The following is a 10,909-nucleotide window of genomic DNA, read 5'->3' as shown; positions in this document are numbered from 1 at the left end:
ATATTATTTTCATCCCCTAATGAGATAGCTTCTGATGGGATTCAGGTTCCGTCCGGGACCTGTCGTATTTTTAATTAAACCTCCGAAACGTCTATTTCTACCAGCGGCCTGCAGTTTTGTCAATCTAAATTCACAAATTGTCCCATCTTTTTAACGAAAAAGACTTCTACAGAGATTCCACCAGCGACGAAAACCAAATTTTCGTTTATTCAGTACATGCTTCCTGTCAAAATCTTCAGTTTAGTGCTGTGTTTTGGTCATATGTCATATCTACCGAATCGATGTTATGGAACTTGTGAGTATAAATTAATTGATTATAAGCTTGCCTATTCAGTGTGTCGCCCTGAAATTGGACATGTATAAAATAAAGACCAACATAAGCCTTGTTATGTGGTTTCTATTATATTTACGATTGGTGGTACCTTATACGGAAACTCATGTTTATAACAAAGCCACTATAAGGGATAATTTTAGGTATGTTTCTGCTAGTTTCTGTATGGTACATCATAAAGGCACAGGTGTTTGATCAAAAAGGCATGAATTACACATCTCGCATTCGAGGTCAAACCCTTCATTTCAGAATGTCAAAACCTATTTACATGCATTAGAGTAACGTTTAAAGTATCTGTTTTTTAAATAAACTAGATTATTTTGGACGCCGTTATTTGCTGATGTCTGAATTGCTCTAAAATGGTCAAAAGAAAGTCTTCAATATAGTTATTTATATTAACTTAAGAGTACCCTGGCGGTATTTGTATTCAAATATTGCTGACATATACGATTAATAGTACGGGGTCTATAAAAGAGAGCACAGTGCATAATTTAAAGCGTGTTCTTTCTTTCTTTCTTTCTTTCTCTCTTTCTCTCTTTCTATCTATCTATCTATCTATCTATCTATCTTTCTTTCTTTCTTTCTTTCTTTCTTTCTTTCTTTCTTTCTTTCTTTCTTTCTTTCTTTCTTTCTTTCTTTCTTTCTTTCTTTCTTTCTTTCTTTCTTTCTTTCTTTCTTTCTTTCTTTCTTTCGTTCTTTCTTTCTTTCTTTTTTTCTTTCATTCTTTCATTCTTTCGGCCTTCGTGTAAGTAACAAACTCATAAATTTGTAAAAAGAAGTAACAAACTCATAAATTTGTAAAAAGATATGAGTCAGCATGGTGTGGAAACTTGTGTGTTCAAACAATGGACGCGCACGTAGGTATTCGTATTAGACAGAAACAATTTATTATAAATTGCTGTTCAAATTAATTCCTATAAAACGGTGATACTCGTGTGATATGTTTACTTTACGTGTCATATAAGAATTGCTTTTACAAAAACAATGTTTTATAAAGCGTTCATTCCGGAAAATGAGAACACTTGAAGTTTTTCATAATAATACATTAAACTAATTACATGCTACAGTGGGCTTCTCCCCTCCCCCACTAATATCTTACTTCGAAAGTTTGCCCTACCCCAGGTTATGTGTAATGGGGTAAAAGTTAATGCCAAGACACTTCAGCAGTTCAGGTCATCATTTTTCATCTGCTTAAAACTCATGCATCATTTAAAAAAAATTTAATATCCCCTATCCGGGAATAATTAAAAAAATGAGCTCCTTTTGTATTAAATTTTATCATCCCAGTAACTATTTTGTCTCATAAAGACATATTTTTTATCATATGAAATGTCACCAACAATGGCACTTTAGTATTATATCTATAGTTGCAACACTTTTAGCAGTAGATCGAACCCAACAAAGGTTTTAAAAGATAACCAACACATTTACACTATTGGCTCAACAGTAGATAAAATATTGGGTAAAAATGTCCACAATTCTAAAAGTTTACGTGACAGTCAAAATTATGGTTACAGGTCGATATCATAGTCCGAATGGTCATTAGTACGAAAATCCAATAATTAGTTATAAACCCCAATAATTAGTTATAAACCCCAATAATTGTTTAAAAACTCTTCTTTTAAAACATCGTCAAAGACATTTCCAATGTGCATACACCGAATTGCATACCTTACTCCATTCTGTTGCAACAATATTTAAAAGAATAAAAAACTTTAAATGATGACCTGAATACATCTTCAGTTCAGGTCATTTGCTTAAAGACTCATGCATCATTCTTTCTTAATTTAATATCTAAAACGCCATCTTGTCATCCGCGATTAATTATTCGGAACATTACAGCTTCAAAAGAACTTTTTTCACAGTTTTCGTAATAAATTCAGATATGTTTTATTGATAACCTGGGGTGTATACTGTATTTAATTGAATCCCCGGTGAATTGCTTGTAAATATTTGTGTTTGATATTCTGCTTCGCTGGCACAAGGAAAGAACGTACAAAAGATATGCCATTGTAATCAAAAATTTATGCAATATAACAGAAATCAATATGGAAACACAACCCCGCTCACTGGTTTAAATTATTTGATTTTGGTCTGTAAATTTTATTTCTCATTTTTAGCACACGAGTAATAGAAATCCAACATTTGAAAAATATTCCTCTTTGGTTCTTCAATTTTTCTTAAACTTGGTTTAATTTCATATTCTTGTTTGAATATTTTCTTCTTCCATAAGTTATATGCAATTTAATATTATTGTATTGACTACGTTAAAGAAATTCTCTAAATTTTGCTTACCTATGTCATCGGGCAATACTTGTTAACAGTCGGGCAACGCTGTGAATTGTAGAAATATATCTTTCTCCGGTTCATAGTTTTATATTCAAAGCCGCATATATTTTGACGACCAAAAAGTATTCGAAGCCGAATAATCGCCTTCGAATATACACTTTGAACCGGCCTTAAGCCATTATTACGATGGCAGTGGTAACGATATTAATTAATTTCAACAGTACAATTGTAATAATAAAGGTACAGAACAATACCAACGTGCGTTTATATTGTTTGAGCAACGTAAGCATATAATAATGCCGACGCAGACTCAATTCCTACCGATGTAAAATCTTCAAAACACTGCCTCCATTTTATTGCTAACATCTAGCCCAAAGGTGTGTCGCATCAGCAGAAAAAGATGCTGGCGCAATTTGTATGATTTATTTGTGCCAGTTTTGGAAATCCGCCAACGCTTTGCTTTGTCAGTGATGCAAGATGCATATAAAACAATAGGCTTACCGGTATGTTTTTGAATGTAAAAGTACTAGGATTACGTTTTCATAATACAGAAGTGTTAATTTGATTTATTATCCCGCCTTAAAATTTCATCTCACTTTTTAATTTAAAAAAAATGAAACAATATTAACTATACATGTAAATACAAGTAGTACTACTAATTAAGCTTAATTTCTTGATTGACATTTAATAATATCAAGAACATGAAATAATTATATCTGTTTGCTGTTTACGTACATAAGGGAAGTGATTAACAAAACTATTTCTTAATAAACTGCTAAAAGGAAGGGGTTATTGTTGCAGCTCCTTCATATTTTTCTAATATACTCAACGTCGGATGTACCAATGTAGCTATTGGTCTCCTCTGCCCAGTAAAACGAAATAACTACAAGCATAACTACAAACCTACGTAAGGTAGACTGACAATATTATTTATAAGGTTTCCTGCAGTAGAACGGACCCGCCGCATATCGCGAATCCATTGTTTTTTTTATACCGCAGGCCGCCGACCCAATTAGTTGCTATCAGCTAATCTGTTTGATCACGAGAGTGTGAGACTGATCAATAAACACCATCGCATCAACTCAATAGGAAGCCTTCCGCGGTAAGCTGCAAGCACAAATCTATTTACATACCTAGTTGGCAGCAAGGAAGAACAAACATTGTCACTTGTGTTATCACTGATTTGAAACTCATGTCCACTTAATATCTTAAATCATGATTATATTGTGAAGTTGATAATTTACATATAACTGTATGATGTTGTGGAGTTGATAATTAACATATAATTGTATTTATGTTTAGTATGCTAGCGATTGATCACAAGGTGTACTGTGCTCAGTGTCCGGGTAGCTCCGGTACGGGTATCGGTGTTCCGAGCTTTTATACTTATATACTAGTAATAGCCAAGTAAAAAGTGAACTCATGGCATGTCGTGATAAATATTTAGTTATTGCTATCACCATCCTATGGTTGTGGATATTACCATCTATTTTGGTGAAACTATGCAATTTATGATACCTTTGCGATAAACTTTAATTGAATTGAATATTAATTTTATGACATCCCAGCGATTTCTTCTGAAACAAAACGGAAAACTGAACAACATCAATTCAAAACACACATAGAGATCAAAATAATTAAAAAATCATGATAGGCCTATAATTATTAGTTATTTTCTTTGGACCTCGCCTCTTGGGGAAAAAGAAAAAATTCTTGGCTCTAATTTACTGTTTGTTGTTATGTGGTTCAATATTAAAGTTTGCGTGTACCCCGGCATCGAGACCAGGGACTCGTGGAAGCATCGACAGCACAGTCCAGTGATACAGATGGAGGTCGCGCAACCCCGCCCAGCTGATGAGCTGTACATAGCGTAGCGAGCCGCCTAGAGAGCAGCATGATGCTAGCGGGCCAGGTAGCCAAACTCTTCAGTCGTGATATATTTTCGCCGTGTTGAATCTCGCTGCACTCTAGTAATGCTAAAATTAAATAAAAATGAAAGCAGTTTCTTAAAAGGTCCTATTGATGATTCGATCCTTGAAGGTTGAACAATAATTTGAATTCGATCGACACATCGTATCGTGTAGGTCTACCCGCTTTAAAAATCAACAAGAAGTTCAACTTTGGTATTATAGACATACGTCTTCATGTGCAAGATATAGGTCTAAATTATCACAAGACTTGTGATAATTTAGGCCTATAGGCACATTTCTTACCTGCAATTATATTGCTTGTAGGCCTATTGCTTTTTTCATTTCAAGACATAATTTTTGTACGTTTCAGCAGTGTTTTTCGTATTTTTGCCACATGTCCCAACTACATTTTTTTAGTCGTCCGATGACAGCATTTTTTCTTGTCAGATACTTGTCATGCTTGTTCTCCATCTCATCATGACAACACATGCACACCGATGGTATAGGGTCATTAATTTATTTTTTCCATAGACCCTAGAGTGAATGTTGCATTGTATTTCCATTTTAAATACGTAGTCATCGTTTTATCTTTGGTATATCCTATGTCCAAAAAAGCGTCACATATGGATAGAGTCTATGAGTATGATGGACCATGCATGGGCGCTCAAGGATCAGTGATGGTATCCCTTGCGCGATCCATGGATATTGCCCTGCACTGCTGCTCGCCTGCCCGATGCCTACTATGAGCCGAAACATCATCCATCTTGTTGCTAACCTCACACGAAGCCTATCGGATATCAGTGAAAATCAGGGTGAAGGAGGCAGCGTTGTTTCGCCTTTGTGCTGATATAATTTTTCCAAAAAGTTGGGGATCTCTAATATTCTGGCTGACTACACTAGAAAATTCAATTCAATGAACACAGCCTTGACATAGAATGATAGATCCCGCCAGCGCTCAGCGCGGTGGCCCGCCAGGGAATCCCAATTCACTATCATTCAGGTACATCAATCATCGGATATTAACATCCATCGCAAAAATGGCTTGAAATTTTGAAATGTACCCCGGGAACCAGTACAGCAGGCCTCACTTGACATGCTTGCAATACATGTACAATTTAGTACCATGGCAACAGCTGGAATAGTGCCAACAAGCCCATACCATTGGTACATGTACTATGTACCATGCATCGAGTTGTAACCATGGTAACGCCGGGCGGTGGTCTTTGTGGTCGATGTCTGGTATATCATGGGTATATGGTACACAACCCGGGACGTACAACCAATCACAGTGTGGGAAACGAGTTCATATCACTACATGTATTATCAGGGCTGTGCCAGACCTGGGCATGGGCTGTGCAAATAGTTATGAGCCGGGGGGCGGATAATGTTTCGGATTCACTTTACTTCCAAGAAAATATTTTTTCCAATCCCATTAGCAATCTATTCCAACATAGGCGTAGATCCCGGGGGCTAAATATTAAAATTTGACTTTTATTGCTAGTTATGACTTTAGGATTAGGATTTAACTATGTTTCATTTGGCAAAACAGGATAATATTTTTTTATTCAAAAAAATTAGTTCTGTATTTATCTGGAATGGGGAGTACACAGTGGCGTGTATATAGCCAGTTTTTCGGAACGGATGGGGGATGGGATGGCCACAAAATTGCTATATTTTTTGTCAATGGAACGGCAGTTGTAAACTGTTGACCCCGATTTTGGGGTGTCCAGAGCTCAAGAATCTAACAAAAAAAGGAGGGAGATTAGGGTGCAGAGGAAACTTTTCCATCAAATTTTCACCGCACGTTTTAGGGGCTGGCATTTTCTTCGGAAGGGGGCGCGGCGGAGGTTCCAAATTTACAAAATCGGCGCCAATAAAATTGCGACACCCTATTTCGACAACAAATATTTTATGACCTCCACCCCCCCCACCACCACCGATACACCTTACCCCCTAAACAGGCTTAAAACACACAATATGTGGTCATTTTGTGACTCCCTACATTTTGGTCATCAAAAATATATATTATAAATGACCCCCTTATTTTCCTTTCCAAATATTTACCCACCCCTTCCGAAGGGATTTTCCTGTGTTATCGCGGTTTTTCATGTTTTTTGCCAACCAACAAATAATCTATTGGGAGATAGGAGTCGTCCGTACTCCGGGGGCGTGGGGGGGGGGGGGGGCGGGCACTCCAACTTTGGAGGTGACGCGTATGTAGGGCTGTTAAGACCCCCTTTTTCAACATCGCTGTCACCCAAAGACCCCATATTTTTTACGAACACATGCTCTGTCACCCGATGACCCCTATTTTTAATCTGTCACCCAAAGACCCTTTAATACAAGTTCAATTTGAACAGCAACTTTCATTTATCACTGATTTTGTTACTTATTTTGAAAAACAAAGAAAAACTAGGAATTCGATTTTCGAGGTTTCTGTGGAGCTGTTTCGGTTCTCACCCAAAGATTCCACTTAAAAAAAAGCCATGTTCTCACCCAATGACCCCATATTTTTTACATTTTGCTCTCACCGAATGCCAAAAATCATGCTCTCACCCAATGACCCCATATTTTTACATTTTGCTCTCACCGAATGGCCCTTAGTGCGAAAGTGCCAGCCCTATCAGTGGCGTACCGTGGCCGCCCAAAGGTTGACCCAATTTTTTTCTCGGTCGTTTGAAAAGTGAAGAGCAAAAAAAAAGGGTTACAGGCGCTAGCGCCCTAAAAGCAGCACATTTTCATGTATAGTACCATTTTTTCAAAATTTTGTATGCTTTATCAAATTTTTCCGCCCTTTTTTATTTACTAATTCCTTTTTGCCGCCCCCTTCGTTTTTGCTGCCCCTTCTTCTTCCGCCGCCCCTTCATTTTGGCCGCCCCCTGCTTTTACCCCGGGGGGCTGGCGCCACCAAAGCCCCCCACCAAAAAAAAATACGCGCCTGCCTATCCATTTCAAATTGAAGTGCCCCCCCCCCCGGGTCCGTACTGTTAGTGTTACGTTTTCATTTTTGAATATCGACATGTTACTTCACATCTTTCATTTTGTACCGAAAAAAGTTTTTAATTTTATTCCCTGATCGATTAACTTATTATACCAACATACAAGGATGCGATATAGTTTTAGATCTAGCTTGAAGGAACCGGTTAACGGTTCGAAAAAGGAAAGTCCCATCATTGGCAGGTACTATGCATCGAGTTGTAACCATGGTAACGCCGGGCGGCGGTCTTTGTGGTCAATGTGTACAGCCGTCCGGGACAACCGGTTAACCGTGTGGGAAACGAGTTCACATCAGGGGCTGTGCAGTAATTATGAGCCCGGGGGGGGGGGGGGGGAAGAACTTTTTGGCCAGCCGGAAGGATGGGAAACCGGGGGGGGGGGGCAATTTTTGGCAAGCTGGGGGGGGGGAAGTTGGCACACATTCATAATGCTCTAAAAAAGTTGGGGTTTTTTGCAAATTAGGATCCCAACAATTAATTTTGGCATGTTTGGAGGAGGAGAAGGCAAATATTTGTTGGCAGGCTCGGGGTGGGAGTTTTGGCACCCCATTTGAAAACTTTTACCCCCCCCCCTCCCCCGGCTCAAAATTATTGCACAGATTGTTATTGGGGTATCTGATATTAATGGCGGGGGTGGGGTGGGTGAGGCAGTCACGTTGTCACAGTTTCTCAATAATATTGCTGGCTAATAATATGTAATAATAATGTCTAGTTCATTTGTCTACTATACACAGTGGCGTGCAAGGTTTTCGGGACAGGGGGGGGGCGGGGGTCACTCCCATTGCGGCCTGTACACCATCCGCGATAATCAACTTTTGAAAAGCACCCTAAACAAGGATTTAACCCTTGGCTAAAACGATACCCCAAACAGGGATTTTATTCCTTGCATCCAATTTCATACCCTAAATTTTATTTCCGCGTATTAGCTATTTTGCTACCCTTTTTCCAATATTTCATGTTTTAGACACCCTAAACGCGTTACGCGCGTATCGTGCCTTCCCACGAAAAACGACCCTTTTTACGCGTTTTCATTATCGCGGATGGTGTACAGGCCACAATCGGAGTGACCCCCGGGGGGGGGGGGCACAAACTTAGATTTTTTTGCTGACGGAAGTTTTTGTCCCAGAGCGCTCAAGTACAGTGGCGTAGCGTATGTCATCATATGGGGGGGCACAAGCCATTTTTCGGCCATTTCCTATGGGATTTTTACAATTTCAGATCGATTTGGGAACGTACCCCCCCCCCCTATGACGCTACGCCACTGCTCAAGAATCTAACAAGTGCGGGGGGGAGGTTGGTGGTGCTGAGGACAACTTTCCTCTGCAAGTTTATATACCAATATCTCCCCCTCCCTCCCTCCCCCTCTCTCTTTTAACCTTAACATTAACATATTGACTTTAACTGCATGCCAAATCTAATGTGTGAACTAACTAATCTTGGCAAAAGTAATGTGCGAAGTGACAAATCTGATTATATGTAATTGACATGGCAAACCCAATGCAGATTATTATAATCTTATTGATTTTACCTGGCAAAAGTAATGTGTGAAGTGACAAATCTGATGTAATTGACGTGGCAAACCCAATGCAGATTATTATAATCTTGGCAAAAGTAATGTGTGAAATGACAAATCTGATTATATGTAATTGACGTGGCAAACCCAATGCAGATTATTATAATCTTATTGATTTTACCTGGCAAAAGTAATGTGTGAAGTGGAAATCTATTAGTGGGCAATTAGGGTAGAGTAGGCCTAGACACAGTTCCGATCAACCGAGTTCAATTCACACACTTTGCCAGTGGTAAACAGAATTAACAGATTAGCCCATAAGTTAATAGATGTTAATATACGGCGGCGATTCAATCAGGGCTGTCAACTTTTGGGTGTCCAGAGTCCCGATGTGCATTTACAGGAATAGGCTACAACATCTATCGGATCATGACATATGAAATGGATAATATTTTGAGTCTCTTCGAAAGTTTTTTTTTTTTCACGGCCTTCTCAATATTTGGCCTCCTTGGAGTGGAGATGCAAGTACCTCGGGCTATATTTCCGGGGCTATATTAATACCAAAGTGCTCTTTTTTTTTTTTATTTGTATTAATATAGGCTGATACCATTTTATGGTTCAGCAAAAAAAGAAATACCACCAAGATTCATTCAACTAATTATAATGAACACCTGTTTGGGGAGTTTCAAAACATGCAATGTTGGTGGAAAGTACACCTATAAACCTGACTCCATAATAATCCAACCAATTAGATCACAGTATGAACATGTTGACGACAGCTTCATTCATAAAACGATAATTAGATAAGTCTTTCCTACGTTGTGATTGGTTGTAAGTACGACAGCAGTACTGCACAAAGGTTCACCGCCACGTGTTTCAACCACTTTGTTTACAAACTCCCGATGAATACAATGCTATGTTGACACCGTCCCATCAACTGTTACCATGGTAATTGGTTTTAGGGATGCACCATTAAGACGGGCGGGGGGGAGGGAGTAGTGCCTGGCTAATGTATTTTTTTTCTTTTTGAATATTCATGGGACACCCCAGTTGACTTGCCGGGGTTACAGGCTTGAAGTTTTGAAGGATAAAATTACGTACTACATACTACTATCCCACTAGGCACGCGCAAAAAAGATAAAACAAAACAAAACACTTGACCAGCCTATTAAACCAGGACTTATTCAGGGGGGGGGGGCGGCATTGCAACTTTCAATGGGGGATTCGACAAAATCGAATATCAATTCACCAGCATCCCACGTGCACAGGATCTAAAGGGGCAATACTTCTCAAGCCAAAGGGGGGGCGTAAGCAATATTTGGCCAGCTGAGGGGGGGGGGACAATTTTGGCATGTGCAAGGGGGGGCAAAGATTTTTGGCGGGCCGAGGGGAGGAGGCAGGTGATTTTTGGCAAACCGAGAGGGGGGCAAGCGATTTTTGGCGTGCCGTTCAGAAAATTCTGAGGGGGCTCATAATTATTGCACAGCCCCTTAGTGGGCGACATTTTGTTTTTCTTCAAATATAGTCCAGCCCCTCCCCCCGGGAAATATAGTGGTGCTTCCCATAGTGTATAACGTCTAGTACATGGGCCTATGCATAAATTATGCTATGCCATTTTGTACCTCTCTTGGTATAATACAGTGGCATTTTCTCACGGTAAAGTTGTAAACAATCACAGCGACTCATGATTTCTACAAATGGGGGACTATACATGACCTTCCGATTGATGATGGAGCAATCATTGCGTAATTATTTGTCTCATCAGATTCAACAACGAATTCAAGTGGTACTGTGTAGGCCTACGAAGGAAAATTAAAAGCCAACAAAGTTCTGGAATTTTGGTGTACGCAATATTGAAAATAAGAACTGTTTG

The sequence above is a fragment of the Amphiura filiformis genome, chromosome 14 (genome assembly GCF_039555335.1).
Source record: "Amphiura filiformis chromosome 14, Afil_fr2py, whole genome shotgun sequence".
NCBI lineage: Eukaryota > Metazoa > Echinodermata > Ophiuroidea > Amphilepidida > Amphiuridae > Amphiura > Amphiura filiformis.
Note: the sequence above shows the minus strand (reverse complement) of the source record.